Source organism: Ambystoma mexicanum, chromosome 5q (genome assembly GCF_040938575.1).
Source record: "Ambystoma mexicanum isolate Mex_15411 chromosome 5q, UKY_AmexF1_1, whole genome shotgun sequence".
Classification (NCBI taxonomy): Eukaryota; Metazoa; Chordata; class Amphibia; order Caudata; family Ambystomatidae; genus Ambystoma; species Ambystoma mexicanum.
In genome coordinates, this window is record NC_090933.1 from 1,386,459,337 (window position 1) to 1,386,485,705 (window position 26,369).

A 26,369-nucleotide genomic window follows, 5' to 3' on the forward strand; every position below is an offset into this window, starting at 1 on the left:
GTTCGCTGTCCTCCTCCTCTTGAGCTGAAACTAGAAGCAAAGCTCCCATTTCTGGTCTCGAGACATAGGCCTTCAAAGGGTTGGTGTGAAAGACTCTGGGAGCCTCCTTAGGATTGCCTAAGTCCACCAGATAGTTCACCTCTCCAAGCTTTCCCACAAACTTGAAGGGTCCTACCCACTTGTCCTGCAAGGCCCTCTGCCTTGTTGGCACCATAACAAGAACTAGCTGGTCTTGAGCAAACTCAACCATGTTGGCCTTCTGGTCATGCCAATGCTTAACCAGAGCCTGACCTGCTTTCAAGTTGTCACTCGCTTCAGCCATCATGTGTGACATTCTCCCCCGGAATCCAATCACAAAGTCAGTCACTCTGACTGGCTTAGGGGGAAGGAGCACTCTCCAACCCCTCCTTAATCAGGGCCAATGGACCTCTGACTGGATGGCTATAGAGAAGTACGAAGGGACTGTAACCCACTCCCTCCTGAGGGACTTCTCTATATGCAAAGAGAAGGCATGGCAGTAGAAGATCCCACTTTCTTTTAAGGGGGTCCTCTAAAGCTCCTATCATGCTCTTCATGGTTCTGTTGAACCTTTCTACCAACCCATTTGTCTGAGGGTGGTATGCGGTAGAGAACTTGTAGGTAACTCCACAGTTTTTCCACATGGCCTTCACGTAGTGGGACATAAAATTTGACCCCCTATCGGATATTACCTCCTTAGGAAACCCAACCCTGGTAAAAGTACCAAGGAGGGACTTAGCCACAGCCTGGGCTGTAACAGTCCTCATAGGAATAGCTTCAGGACACCTAGTAGCATGGTCTACTACAACAAGTATAAACCTGTTGCCTGAAGAGGTTGGAGGGTCAAGAGGACTGACAATGTCGATTCCCACCATCTCAAATGATACTCCCACCACAGGGAGAGGCACTGAAGGTGCCACATTCTTGGAGCCACTCTTACCAGAGGTTTGGCAGGTGTGGCAACTCTTGCAATACTTATCTACCTCAGCCCCCTTTTTAGGCCAATAAAAGTAGAGGTAGAGCCTTTCCTTGGTCTTCTTGAAACTCAAGTGACCAGCCAAAGGTATCTCATGGGCTAGGTGCAAGAATTGGAGTCTGTTTTCTTGGGGCACTACAAGTCTTTTGTAGTCTCCAGGGGTTGACTCAGTTGGTTCACTGTAGAAGAGGGCATCTTCCCAATGCAACCTATACTTCCCAGGCTCTTGCCCTTCAAGCTGAGAAGCTGCCTGGTGGTGAAGACCTTCCAGAGTTGGACCTTTTCTTTGTCCCCTACTGAAGTCTGCCCTTTTGGGTCCACCCTCTGCCAGTAATGACTGCAGCTCAGGATGGTCCACAGGGTCCAGATCTCCAATAAGATCCTGGCCTTCTACTAGGTCTAAATCCTCAGGCTGTAGTTCAACCACACAGGGTTGTACCTCACTCTCAGCCTCAGCTGGAGGAGGAGTCACAGGTGTGACTTTGGACAACCTAGGGGATGTCCTGGTTTGAAGCACAGGAGTGGTTCCTGCTGGTTTCTTCTTGGAAGTCTTGGGTTTCCTCTTTGCCTCAGGCTGCTCAGAAATAGCAGTTAGTAACTCCAGTGGAGTAGGAGTGATTTCTTTTTTATCATCTCCTCAGGAGAGCTCCTCAAGGTCCTCTCCCTTGCAGGTCTGGTGAGCTCCTGCAGTCTTTTGCTGGGAGGTCTGGGAGTACTTGACACTACTCCAAGATCGTTCAGGTAATTTCCCAGCAGAACCCTTCCAGGTACCTCAGATTGCACACTAACAGGTATCCTGATAGTCACGTCATTGCACTGGATGAGAGCTGGTAACTGGGGAAGCATCTGTACAGGCCCTCCAGCTAAGTTGGTGAGGCGTTTGGGTGCCTTAGCAACACCCTCCACCTTGAAAAAAGATGTGTCCACCACAGTTATGCTGGCTCCAGTGTCTCTAATGGCAGGGGTCTCCTGACCATTCACTAGGACGCTGTCCTTATAATACTCTTTAGTATTATTTGGGATATAATTATAAACATATAAATTATGTTGTTCCCACAACCCCAAGGACACTAAAGAAACACTAGCTGAGACTCTAATGGGGTCTTTGTTAGGCAGAACCATGTGCAGTTCCCTTAGGGAACACTGCAAAAAGATTAAGACTACAGGAGCAAGCAGTAAACCAAATTGGTAGCCCAAGGGGTACCATCATGCTTTTTGAGGGTCCTAAACCTCTTAAGGTACTGGGAAGGGGTCTTCCCAAATCTAGCTATCAAAGCTAGTTTCACACATTCATAGTCCATCCTATCCACCTCCCCCAATTCCATTACCACATCAGATGCAACAGAGGGGAACCTAGAGAACAACCAAGGAGGCAACTGATTCCCTGTGATGCTCTGGAGCCCATGATTATATTCAAACATAGCCAACCAATCTAACACATCCAACTTAGGTTCATACATACCCACAATCTCTTTAGGCATCTGGGGTCTTTTGGGACTGGAAATCCTAGAGGATCCGAGGAGAGAAGCAGTTTCAACAGACAATTTCGTAATCTCCAGCTCATGCTTGAGCTCCATTTTTCTGAGCCTTAGTTCTTGGTGCATTTGTTCAGATTGGGCACTAATTATCTTGAATTCTAATTCAAGTCTCACTTTTTCCAGTTCAATGAATTCAGGACTTAGTGTGGGACCTGGTAAGGGTCCAGTAGGCAAAGGTTGAGGTGGCAGAGCAGGCAGAGGCCTAGTGGGAGTAGTTACATCAGTCTCACCTTCCTCTTCTGACTCTACAGAAATATTGTCATTACTTTGATCCATATTATCCTCAGTCATATTGTCTACATTTGCTGGTGGAGTAGGCTCCTCTGAACCACTACCCAGACTTTGGTTTGCTAACAATCTTTCTATCAATTCTATTTTCTTGCCCTTCACAGGGAGATCTTTATGTCTACACAGAACTCTTAAACAATCAGCAGTTTAGGCAGAAAGAGACTCCTGGCTGTAACTTTCCATAGTTTGACTTGTTAGAAAATAGCTTTTTCAGTTCTAACTTTGTAGTTACACCTAATTTGGTCTCCGCAGTGTTTTTCCGACTCTCGAACACGGCTCAAGCACTTCCGGGTATCTACGGAGCGGGGTGTAACGCTCTAGTGTTCTCTCCAGATCTCAACCGAAGGTTGACCACGCCCCCGGACTTCCGCACAGTATATCTTGACACTCAACCCGTCGCAAGACGCGTTGCTTCTCTCTTTACGACAAGCTGTACGCTCCGTAGGTTTCGTGTAGATCTTCATCTGCCTTAACCACTATTTCCTACTCCTTACTACTACTCTGTTTACGCCTTCTCTGAATCATTTGTGTTTTCTTATTTTATGTTAGAGAACTCCGCCGGGCTTACAGGCAAAGGATCTTTCTCCATTACAAATCTTCCTCGTTCCTTTTGTGACTTCCACAGGTACACTACGCTCTGTGGTCGTTTTTCTCTCCACTTATTCTTTATCTTCGATGGATACTTTTTAGTTATTCCTTGCTATTTTTGTTATTCTTACAACAGCAGTTCCGAACCCAGCCATCGTTACGGAACGAGTAGGATATTCTACCCGGAAGTACAGGACAGGGATTTCTCTTTGTTGCATTCACAAAGACGGTAAGGGAGGCACTTTTAGGTAGTAGGATAGCTGGTAATATACTATTGGGAGGTTAACCAATTTATCCTTCCTCAGCCTTATAGAATCAGGACAGAATACCTGCTTCGTTTTGTTCTTACCTTAAAATAGACCGGATAAGATTCAGGTAATCCGAGTTTTCTGTTTACTTTCATTTCTCTTACTTTCAATCCCTGGATTCACCAGCCTGTCATTTTTGTGTATTATCCTACACAGTTATTATTTCTACGGGTTCCTTGACGACTACCGCCTTGCCTGAACAGAGGAAGTTTATTCCGGCTAGTTTCAGGACTCTACGAACCCTAGCAGCCCTACACAGGGTTTTTCCCCCATTGGGGGTTTTCCCTGGGGGTTTCTGTGCGTCCTGACTCTTGGAGTCGGAGGTACAGGGGTCCTTAGGAGGAACCTCATTGTCTTCTCTTCAACATTTTCGGATCTAGCTATCAAGCAAGTCTTGAGGTGGGTAACAACTTGTGTGATTTATACTTGAGTTTGATGAAAGAAACAAGTTCCGAAAATAGTTATTACAGTAAGCAACGCCCAATTGGCCTAGAACTGAGTATCGGTTCACAAGTTGTTATTTACCATGGATCAACAGATTCAACAGTTAATAGCAGCAGTACAATCTTTGACTGCAGAGGTACAGAACCTCAAACAGGAGAATGCCAATTTACGGCAGACACACCAGAATCAGCAACAGGCCGCTCAAATTGCAGCTCAACAATCAGCCGTAAGTAGAGTCCCACATTGTTCTGAAGTCCCTCCAGGGCCCTTGCCTGGGGGACAATTTGATGGAAATCCTCACAAGATCAAAGAGTTCCTTGATGCCTGTTCGATTCAATTCTCTTTTAAGAATGCCTTTTTTTCACACTGATCGCGATCGAGTGGGTTACATGATTTCACAAATGGTGGGTCCAGCTCTTGCCTGGGCAACTCCATTGGTTACGACTAACAACATCATTCTCGATTCCTATCCTGCCTTTTGCAACAGTGTAAAATCAATGTTTGGAAGGCAAGAGATAAGAATAGCTGCTCAGGAACACCTGCTTGACCTTAGACAGGGAAGTCAGGACTTATTGACATATATCACTAGATTTCGACAGATTGCTAGTGAATCCAATTGGTCGGATGACGCCCAAGTTACTTTGTTTAGGAGGGGACTTTCGGAGGAGTTGAAGGATGAGATTTCTAGGGTGCCTCGCCCAACATCTCTTACTGAATTCATTACCTTAGTTATGCAGATAGATTATAGATTGAAAGAACGAAGTAGTGAAAGACGTAAGGGAAGATTTACTCGTACCTTTTCTTCTCCTGTCCCTACTAATAAGGGATCAAGTTCAGAGGAACCCATGCAGTTGGGTGCAACAGGGAGAGGTCCCCTTTCACCAGACGAGAGGGCTCGTAGAAGGTTACAGGGTCTATGTATGCATTGCGGCTCTAATTCCCATATGGTACAAGAATGTACCGTGGCCCCTCCTCGGAAGTCGGGAAACGCCAACGCCCGGCCGTAGGAGGAACCACGGTTCGGGATCCTGACACAAAATTAGGTTCCTCCAATCTCTTGCAGACTTTTCAAGGCATTACTCCTTCAGCCTCAAATATGTTGGTTTTACGAGTTACTTTGAAATTTGGAAACCAGGTCCTACCGGAAGTATCAGCCTTACTGGATTGTGGCGCAGCCGGACTTTTTGTCGACGATGGCTGGGCTGTACAACATCATATACCCAGAATTACCAAGACAGAGGCTGTTCCGGTAGAAAGTGTTGATGGTAGCCCGCTCATCTCTGGCCCTATTATCAGTCAAACCATCCCTATATCCATGTGTATTGCGACTCATCAGGAGTCTGTTTCTTTGGACATCATACGTGCAGCCCATTATCCCATTATATTAGGATTACCATGGCTTCGAAAGCATAACCCGTTTATAAACTGGACGGCTGGGTCTTTTTTTTTGGGATCTGAGTTCTGTTTGACTCATTGTATCAGTCATTCAGAGGAGAGATCTGTGGAAGTCTCTTCTCAAATTGAAACCCCTAGACAGGGTATCTGTGGACCAGTAACTTCTCTCAATTTTGTAGCAGGCCTCCCTACGGAATATCAAGAATTTTCTGTGGTTTTCTCCCCGGTGGAATATACTCAATTACCACCTCACCGACGAGATGACTGCGCTATTGAACTCATTCCAGAACAACCTTTGCCCTTTGGCAGGATGTACATCTTGTCCACTTCTGAGAAGGAGGTCTTGAGAGATTACTTAGATATCAACTTGAAGAACGGCTTGATCACGGAATCCACCTCTCCGGCCGCAGCTTCTCTTTTTTTCGTTCCAAAAAGAAATTCCACTGAACTGAGACCTTGTATAGATTTCAGAGGGTTAAATAAGATCACCATCCCCGATAGGTATCCTATGCCCTTGATCCCAGACATCTTGGAAGCCGTCAAAGGGGCAAGGATTTATACTAAATTAGATCTCAAAGGGGCCTATCATCTAATCAGAATAAGAAAGGGGGATGAGTGGAAAACTGCCTTTCGGACACCCTTTGGACATTTTCAGTATCAAGTCACGCCTTTTGGACTATCTAATGCTCCAGCGATTTTCCAACGATTTATGGATCATTTGTTTTCAGATTTACTATTACATTATGTAATAGTTTACCTTGATGACATCTTGGTATTCTCTAAGGACAGGGCAGAACACAAGGTTCACGTCAAAGAAGTCTTGCAAAGACTACTGAATAACCATCTTCAATGTAACTTTGAAAAGTGTTCTTTTCACCAACCCAAAGTAACGTATTTGGGTTATATTTTGTCGGCTCAAGGCATAGCCATGGATCCGGAAAAAGTCACGGCTGTTCAGGATTGGCCGATTCCCACCTCATGCAAAGACATTCAAAGATTTGTGGGATTCTCAAATTTCTACCGTCGGTTTATTCCTAACTTTTCTACTCTAACTCAACCTCTTACCAATCTGTTGAAGAAGGGTGTTCCATATCTTTGGACTGAGCTTACACAAAAGGCATTTGATACTTTAAAAAGACGCTTTGCCACAGCACCTATCCTTAAAACTCCGGATCAATCCCGGGGATTTATCATTGAAACAGATGCATCTCAGTATGCTTTAGGAGCGGTTCTTCTACAAAAGGATGAGCAAGATACAGAACGACCTATTGCCTATCTATCCAAAACCCTTTCACCGGCAGAATTGAATTACACCGTGCTTGAAAAAGAACTTCTGGCGATAAAGAGATCTTTTGAGGAATGGAGGCATTTACTATTGGGAGCTATACATCCCACTGAAGTGAGAACCGACCATCAAAATCTCCGGATTCTGCAATACGCTCAAACCTGTAATAGCCGTCAGGCCAGATGGGCTCACTTCTTTTCCCCATTTAGAATTACTTTCACCTTTATCCCTGGGAGAAATAACTTGCAGGCTGATGCTCTGTCTCGGAAAGATGGGATCTGCAATCGGGCTACTAGACCTGAACGCATCTTTCCTTGCCTGGCGATGAGTGTGGTAAAGACTCCCAGTTTTGTACATCGTCTTGAACAACATTCTGGCCCTTCCTCTCTTAAATCACTCACTAAAAATGAACAAAACAATTTGTTAAAAAAGGAAGGGTGTTATTTCAGGGGCAAGCAAGTCTATGTACCTACTAAATCTTTACAAAGAGAAGTGTTGAATATGTGTCATGATTCTAAAACGGCTGGGCATCGTGGATATGCTACCACTTATGAATTAATTTCCAGTGACTTTTGGTGGCCATCTCTTAAAGAGGACATTCGAAGTTATGTGGAGTCTTGTCCCTGCTGTTTACAATCCAAAAGCCCTAGAAACTCTCCATTTGGTTCTTTAGTAAAGATGCCATTGCCTGTTCGACCTTGGCAAATAATCTCTACTGATTTTATTGTTGATCTACCCGAATCTGGAGGATGTTCCACCATCATGGTAGTTATTGATTCCTTCACCAAACAGGCTCATTTTTTCCCGTTGGCAGCTTTACCATCAGCAGCAGTTATGGCACGGATCTTTGTTGCCCGGGTATTCTCCTTACATGGTTTACCTGATACCATCATTTCGGATCGAGGATCCCAGTATACGTCTAGATACTGGAAACATATTTGCCAAAGACTGGGGATTACTCGGGCCTTAAGTTCGGGTTATCACCCACAAACTAATGGTCAAACAGAGAGACTTAACCAAACTCTAGAAGGTTACTTGAGGAACTACATTTCGGCGGCACATGACAATTGGAAGGACTTGTTACCAATTGCTGAATATGCCTACAACAATTCCTATCACTCTGCTATCAAAACATCGCCATTCTTTTGTTCTTATGGTTTTCATCCCACAGTGTTTCCTGTGAAAAGAGCAGAGGATAATAAGATTCCAGATGTAGACTATTTATTAAAACCGATCCACCATGGCCAAGAAATTGCTAAGGAAGCTCTGAAGAACACCCAGGACAGGGTGAAACGTTTTGCAGACCAACATCGAACCCCTGCTCCAGGAATGAAACCTGGGGATTGGGTTTGGCTTTCTTCTAGGTTTCTCCCGCGACATCTGAGACCATCTAAACTCTCACCTAAGTTTATGGGCCCTTTTCGGGTGGTGGCTCCCATGGGCACTGCTGCATTTAAACTGAAACTTCCCAAGACATGGGCACGTATCCACCCAGTTTTTCATGTTTCTCAATTAAAACCTGACCGACGGAGTATCTTTCACCCCCATGTCTCCGCTCGGCCTGCTCTTGTTTTTACGCCTACAGGACCTGAATATGAGGTTTCAGATATTTGTGACTCCCGGCTGCACCATGGGAGACTCCAATATTTGGTTAACTGGAAAGGATACACCGCCTCTGAGCGAACTTGGGAACCGAAATCTGCAATACATGCACACAAACTGTTGAAACGTTTTCATATGAGACACCCAGGAAAACCAGGGGGGACTGGATCTGAGAAGGGGTATACTGTTACACCTAATTTGGTCTCCGCAGTGTTTTTCCGACTCTCGAACACGGCTCAAGCACTTCCGGGTATCTACGGAGCGGGGTGTAACGCTCTAGTGTTCTCTCCAGATCTCAACCGAAGGTTGACCATGCCCCCGGACTTCCGCACAGTATATCTTGACACTCAACCCGTCGCAAGACGCGTTGCTTCTCTCTTTACGACAAGCTGTACGCTCCGTAAGTTTCATGTAGATCTTCATCTGCCTTAACCACTATTTCCTACTCCTTACTACTACTCTGTTTACGCCTTCTCTGAATCATTTGTGTTTTCTTATTTTATTTTAGAGAACTCCGCCGGGCTTACAGGCAAAGGATCTTTCTCCATTACAAATCTTCCTCGTTCCTTTTGTGACTTCCATAGGTACACTACGCTCTGTGGTCGTTTTTCTCTCCACTTATTCTTTATCTTCGATGGATACTTTTTAGTTATTCCTTGCTATTTTTGTTATTCTTACAACAGCAGTTCCGAACCCAGCCATCGTTACGGAACGAGTAGGATATTCTACCTGGAAGTACAGGACAGGGATTTCTCTTTGTTGCATTCACAAAGACGGTAAGGGAGGCACTTTTAGGTAGTAGGATAGCTAGTAATATACTATTGGGAGGTTAACCAATTTATCCTTCCTCAGCCTTATAGAATCAGGACAGAATACCTGCTTCGTTTTGTTCTTACCTTTAAAATAGACCGGATAAGATTCAGGTAATCCGAGTTTTCTGTTTACTTTCATTTCTCTTACTTTCACTCCCTGGATTCACCAGCCTGTCATTTTTGTGTATTATCCTACACAGTTATCATTTCTACGGGTTCCTTGACGACTACCGCCTTGCCTGAACAGAGGAAGTTTATTCCGGCTAGTTTCAGGACTCTACGAACCCTAGCAGCCCTACACAGGGTTTTTCCCCCATTGGGGGTTTTCCCTGGGGGTTTCTGTGCGTCCTGACTCTTGGAGTCGGAGGTACAGGGGTCCTTAGGAGGAACCTCATTGTCTTCTCTTCAACATTTTCGGATCCAGCTATCAAGCAAGTCTTGAGGTGGGTAACAACTTGTGTGATTTATACTTGAGTTTGATGAAAGAAACAAGTTCCGAAAATAGTTATTACAAGCAAGCAGTAAACCCAATTGGTAGCCCAAGGGGTACCATCATGCTTTTTGAGGGTCCTAAACCTCTTAAGGTACTGGGAAGGGGTCTTTCCAAATCTAGCTATCAAAGCTAGTTTCACACATTCATAGTCCATCCTATCCACCTCCCCCAATTCCATTACCACATCAGATGCAACAGAGGGGAGCCTAGAGAACAACCAAGGAGGCAACTGATTCCCTGTGATGCTCTGGAGCCCATGATTATATTCAAACATAGCCAACCAATCTAACACATCCAATTTAGGTTCATACATACCCACAATCTCTTTAGGCATCTGGGGTCTTTTGGGACTGGAAATCCTAGAGGATCCGAGGAGAGAAGCAGTTTCAACAGACAATTTCGTTATCTCCAGCTCATGCTTGAGCTCCATTTTTCTGAGCCTTAGTTCTTGGTGCTTTTGTTCAGATTGGGCACTAATTCTCTTGAATTCTAATTCAAGTCTCATTTTTTCCAGTTCAATGAATTCATGTCTTAGTGTGGGACCTGGTAAGGGTCCAGTAGGCAAAGGTTGAGGTGGCAGAGCAGGCAGAGGCCTAGTGGGAGTAGTTACATCAGTCTCACCTTCCTCTTCTGACTCTACAGAAATATTGTCATTACTTTGATCCATATTATCCTCAGTCATATTGTCTACATTTGCTGGTGGAGTAGGCTCCTCTGAACCACTGCCCAGACTTTGGTTTGCTAACAATCTTTCTATCGATTCTATTTTCTTGCCCTTCACAGGGAGATCTTTATGTCTACACAGAACTCTTAAACAATCAGCAGTTTAGGCAGAAAGAGACTCCTGGCTGTAACTTTCCATAGTTTGACTTGTTAGAAAATAGCTTTTTCTGTTCTAACTTTGTGGTTAGTTGCACTAAGGTCCTTATAAGCACTCTAAGTTACCTACAAGTTCTCTACCCCCTACAACCGTCAGACAAACGACTGTGGGACCTGACAAAGGTCCAGTAGACAAGGCTTGAGGCCTTTGAGCAGGCAGAGGGCCAGTGGGGGCTACATTGCCAGCCTCCTCTTCATAATCTGTCTCAACAATAACATCATCAACATTATCATCATCATTATTTGCTACAGTTGCTGGAGGGGCGGGCACTACATCCCCACTCTCCAGACTTTGTTTCTCTAACAATCTTTCTATCAACTCTGATTTCTTGCCTTTGACAGGAAGACCTTTCTGTCTGCACAGATCCCTTAAGTAAGCAGCAGTAGTTACAAGGACTTTTAGCGATTGCTAAGCCTTGTGGTTAGTTTCACCACGGTACTAGCAGCACTCTAAAATGTAAACTCAATAATTTATCCTCACCACTGTACACCAGTGTTATGCAGAATCCTGTGCAGTTGCCTTAGGGAGCACTACAGATGATTAGGACTACAGGTATATGCAATAAATCCCCTTTGGTATCAGTCTGTACCACAAAGATTTAGTTGGTAGCTGTGGCTGAGCAGTCAGACTTATCTCAAGAGGGAGATGAGCAGTATTCAGGGTTTACACAATAGGACTACAGCACTATGGAACAAGGAAACACTGACCAAAGCTTTGTATAAAAAAGAAGATATATATTTATTTTACGCACTCTTAGTTCTACACACAAATCACTATTATTAAAGCAAGTTAAAACAGTCAAGGAAAGTATACACAACTCCCTATTTACATTTTAGACAAGTTTGAGCAATAGTGAAAACTGAGCAAAATGGCACAGTGTAAACCAAGCAGAAATGGCATTCTAATAATTTCTTCAGCGGAAGGGATGGGTCAAGTTATACAGGGTTAGACTCCTAGACACACCAACACTTCCCGATCCCGAACAAGTTAGGCAAAGTAGTACTTTAGCATAAGCAATACTTAGGTGAAAACCAAGCAAAATGGCACTTCAACAATATATAAAGGGGAATGAAAGGTGGTTATAAGGGTTTAGGTGCACCAACACATTTCTGGATGAAAAGCAATCTAGAGAAGGCAGTTGTAACTGAAATAGCCAGAGTCAATAGGCCTGTGCCAGAGTCAATGGTACAAAGCAAAGTGCCCAGGATCAAACGGTTCTAATAGCTGCAGTCAAGTCTTTGTTTAACGGTTGAAAAAGGAGGGTGCAGATGGTAAAAAGAGAATGTTAGACGATGGGGACGGCCAGCCCAGAAGTTACGTAAAGGATTTAAAACACCTTTAGCAATACCCAACGAAACGGGAGGCCTGGCGGAACAATGTACCTTAAAAGTGGTCCTGCAGTTCGGAAGATCCACTAGAGGAAGAGAGGCTCTCGTCATGGAGGAAGGTTCGAGTTACTGCACTGCTCGGGGATGAAGCCAGCCGCGGTGATGCCAAAACGGAATAAAAGGTACGCTCCTTTAAATCCCGGTCGTGGTGGACGGGTGCCTGGCTATCTGGTCTCCTAATGCTTGGCACTGGCAATTCAACCAAGGCAGGTCCTGGAAGGCGATTGGTGAACTGGTTGGCCCCAGCAGCTCAAGGGAAGAAGGCTCTTGCAGGTGAAGATCTTCTCTTGTTGGAGAAAAGTGGTGAGGATCTGCAACGGGGCTTCACCGGTGCTTCAGTCATTGCAGATGTCTTCAGCTTCTCTCCTCTTCGGATTTCTCAGGTCCAGTGGTGACGTCTTGTCCTCCAGTCCTCAGATCCCTGCTTTCATGCAGCAAGGCCCCCATTCATACAGCCTAGCTGTCACTCGCACAGTGGGGTGGCTATCCTGGCGGGAGAACCCCCCAGCCTATCAGAGCAGAGTGTGATTTGGGTTGCTTAGGCAACCCTGTCCAGGGTGCCTATTCCCCCTCCCACACATCCTGTCTACCCCAGACTCACTGGCGCCTAAAGGAGGGCTTCTGTCCAGAAGCCCGCCAAAACGATGAACAAAGGGCCCCGACCTCGAACCAGCCAGAAACTTTGGAGATAGGGACTGGACAGTACCCTCTCGAAAATGAACACAAGGGAAAAACTATTAACCCTTCCCAGTACCTCCATAGTAAGATGGCTTTTACTGGTTTTGTTCATAATTATTGACTAGCAAAGTCAATGTTAACTTTGCATGCCTTGGGAGACAGTCGTCAGTCTCAGGGTAAGGAGTCTATGTTTGGGGGTCACTAGGACACCCCTGTGTTACTGCACTAAGGGTGCCTGTGCAACCCACATGTAAAAAGCTGAAACCTAGGGAGTGAGAAAAAACTCCGTAGACCATAAGCACAAAAATAGCCTGAAACACACATCATACATATGCCTAAGAGTGGGAAAAAGAGTTGCACTCTTAGCAGGAGTAAAAAATAAACCCTGGAAATCCAGCAAAGCTGCTGGGGGACTCTATAGGTAACAGAAATTAGCCTTTTAAGAGAATTCTCCCCTAACAGCGACGAGGATGGGATTAGGAGCATATAGTTTCAGACTTATTAGTCTTTCTCTGTTTCCCATAGAATCCTAGGGTCTGAGTTTCTTCCTTATTACTGATGAGTGAGAATCAAGGTATATGCCTGCCTCTAGCAAACAACACTCACTCACCTCATAAACTCGGCCAGGATGAGATCAGTTCCCGAATGTGAGGTTTCCCCTAACTTGTTAAACAGAGAGGCCCCCCTTTCTGTTGAATGTTCGTGTCCAATAAAAATGTATTCCATTTATGCCTATACCGCCAGGAACGTAATGAAGCCAAATGCGATTTAACCCTATGGGTAAAGAGGGGGTAACCCCAGAATGGCAGGCCAAATGTTACCCTCATATATGTTGAGCCACTTCCTGTTCTTCATAAATAAGAGCTCCAGTCCGTCCTTAATGGCGGCGTCACTTAAGCATTAAAACCTTCTATTACAGGTTTCAAGGAGTAACAGCAGCATGGGGCCTGAATGGTCTTCATTTGAGTGATGACGTGTTCCATTTTGGACCATCCTTTCCCCTTTATAAGGCCCAGTGGTTCTTATTTGTACATATAAACCGCAGTCCAGGGGGCTGTCCTCTTCTTCAATTCCATCGCCATTGACAAGCCCCCTGAAATGTTTCTACTTTGGCAATTTATTGAAAAGCAGAATAGGGGACTTAGACGGATTTTTCACTAGTCACGTTTCTATTACATATGATCCAACCCCTTCCAGATTTCTTTGTAACCCAATAGGGCTGGAGTCCAGAAGGATCAGGTCATCCGTGTATGCAACCATCCAGGGACGTCATTTCACCAAAATTCCAGGGGTAGCGGAAGTGACATCACAATGACACGCCCCCAAGAGTGACATCACAGGAAGTGATGTCATTTGACCACACCCCCATGTGACATCACACTGAGTGAGGTCATTTGAACACGCCCCCACGTGACAAGTGGCATTGTAAAGCATTATCACTCAGTACACTAAGAAAAATATGGTTACTATATCACTATATTGTGACATTTCATACACGAATGGATCATCATATGTAGCAGCGTGTCAAGGTCCATTTTGCCATGGGAAGTGTATGAACAAAAATCCCCACGGTCGTCTCGGTTCTGCTGGTAAAACTGAAGAATTTCAGTGCAAGAACAGTTTGTAGCTGTAAAAAACATACGTTTACCATTATGGCATTTGCGGTATAATTTTGGAATTACCCTTATGCTTTACTCAGTAGTTAATTCGGATAACATGATCGATATATCTCAGTTTGTGATGCAAGTCTTACTGAGGTAGTCTGGGCTCGTCTTCGTCTCAGTGGATCTTATGTCACTGGCTCTACACAGGTACATGGGGTGGTTGGGTGGATTACTGGGTTGTACCATAGGTGTTGGGTGAGGAGGCATGATTGAGAGAGGGTCATACCATGTTCTCCCTAGATGTCTGTCCCTATCCCCAGAAGGGGAGTCTCTCCCAATGAGATCCTCCCTCTGTGCCCCATCCCCAGGGGGACTATCGAGTAGTGGCCTCACCTCCCTTGGCCTGATAGGAAGGGGCTCCACCTCGGGAGAAGTGACGACATCTAGGGATTCGTCACATACCCTTCCCCTAATGCTGCTGGCTTCCTCATCTTCTAAAGGAAAACGGGACAGGAAAACAACGTTTCCTTGTTCCATTCCCTTTCTGTGTTCAACACTAAAACAGAAGGGTTGAAGATCAAGAAACCAGCGCATTAGACTCGGGTTTCAGTCTTTTCTAAGACTGAGCTATGTAAGGGGTGAATAGTCCATAATTAGTTTAATCTTCCTACCCGTGAGGTAATATTTGAGTTATCCTATGGCCCATTTTATCGCTAAAACTTCCAATTCAATGGTGGCCTAATTTCTCTCCAGTGGGAATAGTTTCCAGCTGATGTAAAACATAGGATGTTCCATCCCATAATATTCTTGCAATAAAACTGCTCCTATCCTACTTTGGAGGCATCTCTTTGAAGCAAAAACTCCTTGTCGAAGTTGGGGACTTTTTCACAATGGGCTAGCTGCATAGAATTGAATTTAGGGTATGAAAACAGGCCTGATCTTTTTACCATCGTAATTTCAGAGGTTCAGCTTTCTTAAAATGATCAGTCAAACAGGAGGTGATGGCGTAATAATTAGGGATGAACCTCCTGTAGTATTCGGTAAGTCCTAAGAAAACCCTCAAATACCTTTTTTGTCTTTAGGACTGGTGTTTCTTGAACAGCCTGGACTTTCTCTAACTGTGGTTGAACCAACTCGTTTCCCACAAAGAAACCCAAGTATTTTACTGCAGTTTCGGCTAAGGGGGTTACTTGGGGTTGTCAGTTAGGCCCTTTCGTCTCAGGGCTCTAGTAATTCGTTAAAGATGGAGCATATGTTCTTCCCAGCTTTTGCTATGAATGACAATATTGTCCAGATAAGCGCCACAGAAGCTGGAATAGGGCTGCAAAATCTGGCCCATCAATCTTTGGAAAGTGGCAGGAGTGCCATGGAGCCCAAATGGAAGGACTTAAAAATGAAATAGTCCTCTGGGGGTGGACACTGCTTTTTTCCCCTTCTCTGTGTTTAATAGCACTTGTCAATAACCTGTGTTAAGATCAATCGTGGAGAGATAGACGGCTGAACCCAGACGATCAATAAGGTCAGCAATCTATGTCATTGGGTAATTGTCGAACTGAGAAACGGCATTGAGGTTTCTAAAGTCTATGCAATAGCTCCACGATTGATCAGGTTTTGCCACCAGGACTATTGGCGCAGACCACAGACTTTGTGATGGTTCAATAATATCCGTGGCCAGAATCTTCTCCACTTCTTGGAAACTATATCTTTTCGGACTTGGAGGATCTGATAGGGCTTGAGGTTAGTATGATTAATTATCAGTTTCCATGTTGGTGTATTCCAAAGGGAAGGGTATCCACGAAAGATCCTTACTGACAATGGGTAAAGCTTACCTCTAGGCTTATGGAGATAATTGGGGTATAACATCACAAAACATATTTATATCACCCAGAGACCAATGGCGCTGTTGAACGCTTCAACCGCACGCTCATGCACAGCCTTAGATTGGGTTTGGGAGCGGGGAATGGTTGGGAACAGTTGGTTAAAAGAAGTGTGTGTGTGTGTGTGTACAGGATGCCTGCACATGCCACAATGGGTGTTGGTCCTTTTGATATACTTTTGAGAAGGAAGGTTCACACTACATTATGTCTACTTTGGTTGGGAAGAGTGTGTTTTGTTGAATGTGACCAGAAGAGATTGTAGAAAACTGTGTAAAACATGGCTTAACGCATGAAGGAGAGGTTTGATGGGCTGAGGAGAGTGAGGACATGCAAGGTTTTAGAGGGTGAGAACGACTGTGTGCGAAGACCAGGTGTTGTTCCTAAAGGGCAAAGTAGATACTAGAGACCACAACAGATCAACAGAGTGTTAGATGATACCATTGTAAAGGAAGATGGCCAGACATGTAACAAAGGAAGGGTTTGCGAAGGAAGTGAGACGATAAGATGACATTCTGTCACCAGAGTGTATGGATTGTTGTTATATGAGGGTGTGACGGGTCAGAAATGCGAGGCAGTCAACTTGGTAAAGATTTTTAAAAAGTAGCCATTTTATTAAAGTATAAGGGTTAGATAAGCGCCTCGCTTTCCCTAACCTAACAAGGATTTCCCTGCCTACAAAACTAAGACTAAAGGAGAACACTCGAACATAGAAATGTATTAGTCCCTCACACATGTACATACAATAATATCATATAGGACTATAGATGGCTGTTCAAGTTCAACAAAATACCAATTATGTTCAAATGAAGCTGAAAAACCTCGTAGCCAGGGTCGGGTCCCCTTTCCTAAGCTCAGTGCAGGATTTCTGAATAAAACTCCAACAAAATAGAAGTTCTTTTCAATGGTAAAATTCTACTTCAAGAATAACCCAGTCTTCCTTTGCACATCCAAGTTCTGTTTCACTGGAGACTTGAATTATCTCAGGGTTGAACAAAGTTCATCACTTGGCAAAAGTCGTTTTCCACAAGCTTCAGTTTATCACTTGAAAAAGTCCTTGTTTCATATTTCCCATGAACATTCAAATAGGACTTCTCTACTTTGGATTAGACAACTGCTTCACAACAAAACACAACAATGTTTTCATCAGGATGGTGTGAGGGGTCAGAAATGTGAGGCGGACAACTTGGGAAAGGTTTTTCACAAGATGCCATTTTATTAACTCAAAAAGGGTTGGATAAACTTTCCCTAACCTATCAAGGATTCCCTGCCTATCAAAATAAACTAAGGGAAACACTCTAGTAAAAGGAATCCCTCCCTCACACTTATACATATATCCAATACATAAAGGCAAAATATGGCAATTTCAAATATAACAGAAATAACAGTTAAGTTCAACACAGACCTAGTAACTGTGCATACTTATAACCTGGGTCGGATCCCCTTCCCCAGATAAAAAGCAGGTTTCCAATCAAAAGTCAAAGGTAAAAGAGTTCTGCTTTGTAATCAAATTCTAATTGTAAAGTTTGTCATGTTCCAAAAGACTTTCACTTGGCTTTAACCAACAGTTCAGCTAGACAACAAATCGTTATATCTCCACTTATCGCAAAGAGTTCAAAGCAACCTCTTCAACTTTGGGAATCAAAACACTTCCACCTCTCATCTATCAACAGCAATGTTTAGTCAGGATGATTCAATACAGTGTCAACAACATTGTTTTGTCAGGATGATTTCAAAACAGTTCACAAAATGCTTTTTAGTGGTCATGACACTTCTTTTTCACGGCCTTTAACCTCAAAACAGTACTTAAATGACTTCTTCCTGGTCCACTAACCTGCCATGACTACTACTTCAAGGTCTCTGTCCTGGTATACTCGCCTACCGGACTAAAAGCTTCCAACACTACTACAAGTACTTATTTGGAAAAGTTTGCTTCAAACAACTTAGCAAAGACTTTCAACAACATCAGTATTGACTACTTCTTCTGGGAAGACATGAGACACACTGGTGCTGTTTGTTCCACACTTGTGACTGCCACATGCAATGCTGCTCTCCTGCTACTCTTGTTTTCCCACTCTTACATCAACAAATGCTGATAATGGGTGTCTATCACACTTGCCTCTCTTCGGCTTAGACAATGCTTGTTTGGGTCTTTTCCAACTATTGCCTTTTTGTCTCTTTGGCAATAAGGGTTACAATTAGCTTGCTTCTGAATTATCCTCTCTTGACTATGGCAATGATGGTTCTTGTCCATTTGCTTTAGTATTTGCCTCTCTTGGCTTCGGCAATGTTGGTTGCTGTTAACCTCTTTTAATATTGCTCTTGTTTGGTTTTGGCAATGATGGTTCTTATAAACTTGCTCCCTCGCCACCCACCTCCATGGCTCCCTTGCCACCCCGTCCCTCCTCTACTCTGGCTCCCTTGCCAGGTTTGGCTCTCCTGGCTCCCTTGCCTCCCTCGTCCCCGCTGCTCCTCTGACTACCTTACCTGATGCGTCTCTCTTGGCTACCTCGCCTCCCTTGAACTCCACCTCTCTCGCCCCACTGCCATCAACTTCTTCCTTGGTTCCTCTGCCTCTTCCTCCATTTACCTCCCAGGCTCCTCTGCCACATCTGGTTGGGTCCACTGTACCCCTCCGGGAAGTCTTTAAAAAGTGACAAGCTGCTCCACACTGCTGCTCTTAACGTTCGCTCTGCTGACGAACACTCCTCTGACATCTGCCACCTCCTTGAACTGCTGGATCTAGATGTTCTCGCCGTTACCGAGACATGGTTTAAGGCCAGCTTTGTCACGTGTTTTGACACACTTCTCCCTGAGGACTACAAGATCCTCTCTGAGCCCAGGCCCAACAGGCCCAGAGGTAATCGGGGGCCTTGTCGGAGACGGCCGTGCTAGGAGGTGCAGCCTGGCATGGCTTGCCCAGTTAGGGTTCCTTTCTCGAAACCTTCGAGGCAGTGGAACAGAGAGCAACAGAGCATGCTCGGCAGCAAGGCCACGAGGACCGTAGCCACGTCGGCCCTCGACTTTCCTGCAGCTTCCTGTCTTCGGCCCTAGGCTTAGCCCCCAGCCCCCCTGCCTCCAAGTCCCATTGTGCCTCGCCGTATTCGTCTCCAGATAATGTTTGGTGGCTGGTGGCTGACGGCCTGTAACTTGGATTGGGACGTGCCTCTCCCGGCTACAGGCTGTACAAGTGGGTAAGTCGCTTAACGCCATTTTTTTTCTTGCCGCCTAATTTGGTCTTGTCTTTGCTTACAGTGGCCCTCGTGACTTCTTTCCAGCATTTTGCCAGTCACGAGATTGCACACATTGTTAGGCAGGAACAAGGGCAAAGAGGTTGGAGAAATGACTTGAAATTTTCCACTGTGATGTTCCTTTTATTTCTGGTTGGCATTGAAGGAGCGATGGAGTTTTGTTTAATTGGAAGTTTGCAGTTTTGGATAGTAAATGAATGCAGGGAGTGGTCAGTCCAAGGGAGTGATTCGATAGACGATATGGTAGTTTCACAATTAAGGTCTGCTATCCAATCTAGGATCATCCTTTATCATGAGTGGGGTGGAGTACTCTTTGAGTAAGGCCTAGGTCAGACAATGAGTTAGCCAGAGTTATGGCAGGTTGGTCATTAGGGTCGTTGAGCCCCACATTAAAGGGTTTGGTCTTAGAGGTAAGAAGGGTCATGCGATCTTCTTCGAAGGAGCCAATAGGACCAAGGGGGTCTATAGATCAGATGCATTGTTATGGTCCGTGAGTTAGTGAGTGGAAGTTTGACTGACATTAGTTCGCAAGACTTGATTGGAGGCTGTGGGACTATTCTGAGACCCAAGGAGGATATGATGATAAAGGCAATTCCACCGCCTCTGACTGACTCTCTGTCAGATCTTAAGACTGTATAGTTGTCGGGGTGGCAATAAGAAGGGAGGGGTTTGCAGCTGCATGTAGCCAGGTCTCCGTTATTGCAAGGAAATCCAGTTCTTTAGTGGTAATTCGGTCTGCTATTTCTACTGCATGTGCCACCAGGGATCTGGCATTGATCAGTGCGCCACTGATAGCAGTGGGGCTATAGCTTAGGACAGTGGTATCCAGTACGGCCGTTGTCCATCTAGATTTGGTATGGAATTTGTGGGTTTTAGTATGCTTTTGAGGTTGGCTGAAGTTATGATTGGTTGAAGGTGGGGGTCTAGGTGGTAAGATGTAGGACTTAGCTAGTCTATATCCAAGTCTGATGTTTCTGCATGCTAAAGGGCATGGGAGGTTAGGCGTTATTCTGGCTAGGTCATCTAAAGATGTTAGGGGGACATTTGGTTCATTGATGATAACACCTAGACGGCCGTTATAGGGTTTATTGGAGTTTTTGTCATTGCAGGTCGGCTTGATCTTATATGGGAGGATCATGGGTGGCAGAAATCTGGTGGGCTTGGTCCAGTTTGCGGGGATGACATAGGTAGACATAGTCTCAGAGTATCTGCCTGATAATGTAGGTATCTTGGGCCGTGAAGTTTGGGACAAGGATGGGTTGGCTCTGTCGCCTGATAGTGGCAGGGCGAGTAGCATGCTCCGAAGTATACTAATGAAGACGATAAGGGTGGCGTACATTGTTAGAGAGGATCAGGGTGCGCTGGTATGGGTCACAGGTTCTAGATGCATCTAGGTGACAATGGACTACGAATGGTAGGGGGCACAGGGCTCTGCTGGTCACTGAGGGTTCAACATTATAAATGGGGAGTTGATTGTCAAGGAGGCTAGATCAGGCGCTCAACGGTGCTACAAAGCAATGGGCGAGACCTATAAAGAGTACATGTGCGGCGGGCCCAGGTAAGGTAAATCGCTAGCAGGCAGTAGGTAATGAGAATGCAATGCACAATATTGCAGTGGCCCAAGTAGATCACTCAAGACAGTGGGCAGTCGGACATAACTACGCAATGTCGCGTTAGGCTAGATAGGTCTCTCAGTGACAGTAGGCGGTGGGGCACGAATGCACAATACACAGTGTCAATGTGGGCTAAGTAGAACTCTCCGTGACAGTAGGCGGTGGGGCATGAATGCACAATACACCGTGTCAATGTGGGCTAAGTAGAACTCTCCGTGACAGTAGGCGGTGGGGCATGAATGCACAATACACCGTGTCAGTGTGGGCTAAGTAGAACTCTCCGTGACAGTAGGCGGTGGGGCATGAATGCACAATACACCGTGTCAATGTGGGCTAAGTAGAACTCTCCGTGACAGTAGGCGGTGGGGCATGAATGCACAATACACCGTGTCAATGTGGGCTAAGTAGAACTCTCCGTGACAGTAGGCGGTGGGGCATGAATGCACAATACACCGTGTCAATGTGGGTTAAGTAGAACTCTCCGTGACAGTAGGCGGTGGGGCATGAATGCACAATACACCGTGTCAATGTGGGCTAAGTAGAACTCTCCGTGACAGTAGGCGGTGGGGCATGAATGCACAATACACCGTGTCAATGTGGGCTAAGTAGAACTCTCCGTGACAGTAGGCAGTGAGACATAAATACACAGTGCACAGTGTCACAGTAGGCTACGTAGGACTCTCAGAGATAGTGGGATGTAGGACTTGGAGCCACAATGTCGCAATAGGCTAAATGGTGCACTCAGAGACAAAGGGTAGTATATAAACAATGCACAATGTTTTAGTAGGCTAGGTATGGTGAACCACGCCCTAAGGCAATGAGCCTTCCTTCTGTCCTTATCCTCCTTGACCTTTCTTCTGCTTTTGACACGGTCAATCATGCCATCCTGATCAATCGACTTTGTGAGAACCTGTGCATCATGGATCAGGCTCTGAAGTGGTTGACCTCCTTCCTCCTGTACCGGCCCTCCCAGGTCCAACTTGGGTCATTTCTCTCCACCATCTCTCTCTCCACCTCTCTCTCCACAGTGTTCCCCATGGCTCTAACCTCTCACTCTAGCTTGTCAATGTCTACTTGGCCCCTTTGACCCACCTGATCTCTACCTTCTCCTATAACTTTCAGAGTTATGCAGATGACACTCTGCTCTCTTTAAGGCTCCCCTCAGCCTCCTCTCCTCTCACACTCATTCCTGTCTATTCACAATTCAGCATTAGTGTGCCTCCAACGATCTCTGCCTTAATGCCACAAAGACTGAGATCGTTCTCATTGGGACCCCTGCTCCCGCTTTCCCTCTCTTACTCTGGCCCCACTCCCTGGGCCTTCTGTCTTCACCTTCCTGTAGGCAAAAAACCTTGGTGTCATCTTTGACTCCACTCTCTCCTTCTCTCCACACATCAAGGACCTGTCCATGACATTCCACTACCAGCTGCAACTCCTCAGAGGTATTCTTCCTTTTCTCAGTTTCCCCCAGAAGCTTACTGTCTCTACAGCCCTGTTCTTTCTAGGCTGGACTACTGCAACAGCCACTTTCTCAAACTGCCTTCCTCTACTCTCTGCCCTCTGCAACTAATCCAGAACAGGACTGCAAGACTTGTCCTTGGCCTAAAGCCCAGCGACCCTATTTCTCCTGACCTGAAATCTCTCCATTGGCTCCCGGTGGATGCATGGATCAAGTTCAAGACCCTCTGTATCATCCACAAGGCTTTCTGGGGCTGGAACTGCTCCACATCCAACTCTCTCGTCCAAAACACCTTCCTTCTCAAGCCCTTCCCTCAGCCACCTGAAACTCTCTGTGGGTCAGACGCTTCTCCTGGCAGAGAGTGGGGGGTAGATCTCTCTCCTCTGTAGGTGCCTCCTTCTAGAATGGCCTTCCTGCCCCTTTAAAACTTGAGCCGGACTACCTGATGTTCTGGAAGCAGCTCAAGACCTTCCTTCTTGCCTCTGCTTTCCCTTTCTCTCCCCTGCTGACATACCTGTCTGCTGCACTGATTGGTTGCCTGGCTACCCTCAAAGTCTCCCTGGTTATCAGTCTCCTCCATGACCAGTCGCCCCTGTACTGCCCCCAGGCCTACCATGCACTTAGGGCCTGTAACTGTAACCCTACATGCCCCAGCCTCCCTGAACTTACTCAGAGCCGTGCTGCCCTGGCTGATCGTACTCAGAGCAATGCTACCCTGATTGCACTTCCCCATCCATCTCACTGGCACGTCCCCCTTCTCTCTCCTCCATGCATTTTGCATTATCGCACTTGCACGATCTGAATGACACAAGGCCTAGTAAGATCGTTTGTTTTGTCCTCCCTCTGTCTTCCCTCAATTGTCTTGTCGCGCCTAGAAACACTTGTGTACAGGCGCGTTATAAATGACTCATATCATATCAAGTTCTCCATTTGGCACAACCAAAGAATCGGGGAATGATCGGCAATGTTCTCAGTAACATCGAGGAACTCTTCGTGGCATGGGCCTGCGCTGACCGGACTGAAATGAAATCAATATGAGAACGTATATTGTGAACTGCGGAACAAAAAGAGAACTCTCTCCTGGTGTATTGTCCTCCATAGATCCAGCAATCCCTGATCCTCCATCCCACGTAGAATCTTTTTAGCAGCCAAGGATAGTGGCCTTGAGCAAGCTGTGGATCTATCAAACCTTACATGCAAAATAGTGTTAAAATCACCTGCCACTATTAGCTGCCTATGAGACTACGCCAAAAACTTGGCCCAAAGGGATTGGTAAAATTCTGGATCATCCACATTCAGTCCATATACATGAACAAATGTGCCCAACTTACGGGCCATCAACTCTGACGCTATGGCATAGCAACCCTCCATGTCACATTCATGATGCAGCAGACAGAAGCCCAATTACCTATGAATTCGGATCAAAACACCCCAGGAATAGGATGAAAAGGACGTATAATACATCGCCCCCCCATGATGTAGCAAGAACCTAATTCATTCTACCCATCGACTGTGACTCCTGGAGGAAGAGAATCTTAGCTCCATGCCACTCACAAAGCGCTAGAACCCTACACATCGTAGCGTGGTTATTCAAACCTCAGACATTTCAACTGAGGAGAGTACATGATTCCGTTCTAGGTCAAATTACCTTTTTATTTTTACTGACTTGAAAAAACATTGATTTAGAAAGACCGCTCTGTGACCGCACAGAGTGGTCTTTCTAAATCGAACTGTCACACCCCTGCTGCACACGACGGCGCGCAGGGGCTGACAGGCTCACCAGGACCCAGAAGCAGAGTATGAGGAGAACAGGTAAGTGTGTTGTCTGTGTCTGTGTTTTATTTGGTTTGGGGGAGTCTTGGGTAGGGAGGAAGGGGGCGGGGGCTGAAGGACGGGGCTTTAGGGTACAAAAGCCCCAATTTCATGGTAATCCTGTGGGGGAGGGTTGGGGAGGGGGTCAGCAAAGGGGGGCTCGACAGGTAAAACCCCACAAATTTAAAAATAAAACACAGGCATGTCATTTTCCTGTTTTCCGAGGGCCGCACAAAATCGACTGAAGAAAATCTGTCATTTTTATCTGCAACCTTCAGAAAGCAGGAAAATGGCATAGAACCCATAATTCGTGTGAACAGTTTTCACGCACCATTGTCACGTTCTATACAACCCAAATCAGAATACAACTCTGAATGACAATAAGGACTACTCTGCTGCAAGCATCCCAGTGAAGGGAGAGCCATTTTAACACTAAACTCCCAGTACTCCGTCCCCCTCTTACCCCTCCCCCACCGTCCACCCAACCCGGCAGTGAAAACCCAATCATCCCAACAATAACTAACCCAAAACAATGAAAGCGGGTAACAACCCAGAAATGCCAAGTGCACTGCCCCACCACCCATGCAACCAGGAGTGGGGGGTGCACCCGGACCTTATACATTACTAAGACCAAACTGGATCAATTCATTACATACTTGAACGCAACAAACCTTTTACCCTGAGAGCATACATACTGTGGAGACTCAAATCATACCTGTGAAGCAAAGGCTAAAAATCACAAATGAAATTCAGTACTTGACAGTTAAAGAGCAGCTAAGGGCTCCAGTCCGAAAGAACCAAAAGGCTTAAAGCACCCATACTCAAATGTCACGAATCCAGCATCATCGCTTGGGCAAGGTTTCAAGAAATGCATTCACTGCTGCCGGGTCCATAAAGAAGTGGGTTTTGTCATCACGCATCACTCTTAGCCTGGACGGATATAACATTGCATATTGAAGACCTCTGTCCCGAAGTTGGCGTTTCACAGCTGCAAATGATATTCAGGCTTTCTGTACTGTGGGGGTACAATCTGAATAGAAGGAGATACTGATATTGCAAACCCCCAGTTCACGGACCTTGCAAAGTATAATGTTTCTATCCTGATAGTTCAGGAGACGAGCAATCACTGGGTGTGGCCTCTGGGCAGGTTTAGGAGCTACTGGAGACACCCAGTGTGCTCGCTCAATCAAACACTGTGGAGAAAGTGGTTGATCCACCAACACTTTTTTAATGAAGCGTTCCATGAAGACCTCCTTGTTCCCCTGTGAGAACGGCTCTGGAATCCCAACAAGCCAAACGTTATTACGGTGGGACCTCGCTTCCAGGTCTTCATCTACACAGTCTTCACCTCTTGTTGTAGAGTGCACAGGGGCCGACCTGCCACCTCTGAAAAGTCCTCCAATGCCCCAATACTCTGCTTTGCCTCAGAGATCCTACCGCTCTCCTTTTTGATCCGGTGTTGCATACAATCCATATTAAACACAGGTTGTCTAATTTGTTATTTACAGAATCAAACCCAGCCTTCATCTGGGATAGAATAGTGTCCATGGCCGTGCTCTGATTGTGGGACCTGCCTCCCTCCTCATTGACGACCAGGCCACCCTCTGCCACCATACCGCCTTCACCACCACTATTAGTGCCTGTTGTGAGAAGGAGAGCTTTGCCTTTTTTTATTTCCTTTCACCAGCCAACCAGTCAGTCGGGGGATGCTCTTCAGGTTAACAATCATCAGTTCTCTGTGGGGGTGGGTGATGAACACATTTCAGAGTCCAGTCTGTGGCACCCCTGCTAATCCACTATCCACTTGCAAAGGTGAGAGGAGGAGCTGTCAGAATCCCCTTTATTGGCAGCTCCACGCAAGGGTCCACCTCACCCCACCATGTTCCCCCGCTTATCCGTTCGCCTTTTGTAAGGTTACCAATGAATATGCAAGTAGCAGCTTTCGCCTCTTTTGCCCCCAGTACTCACCAGTACTGAGCAGGTAGAAAAGATACAAGCTAAGACAGCCTTACTCCATTCCAGAAATCTAAAAATAACACTTTGCACATGCGCTAAAGCAGAAT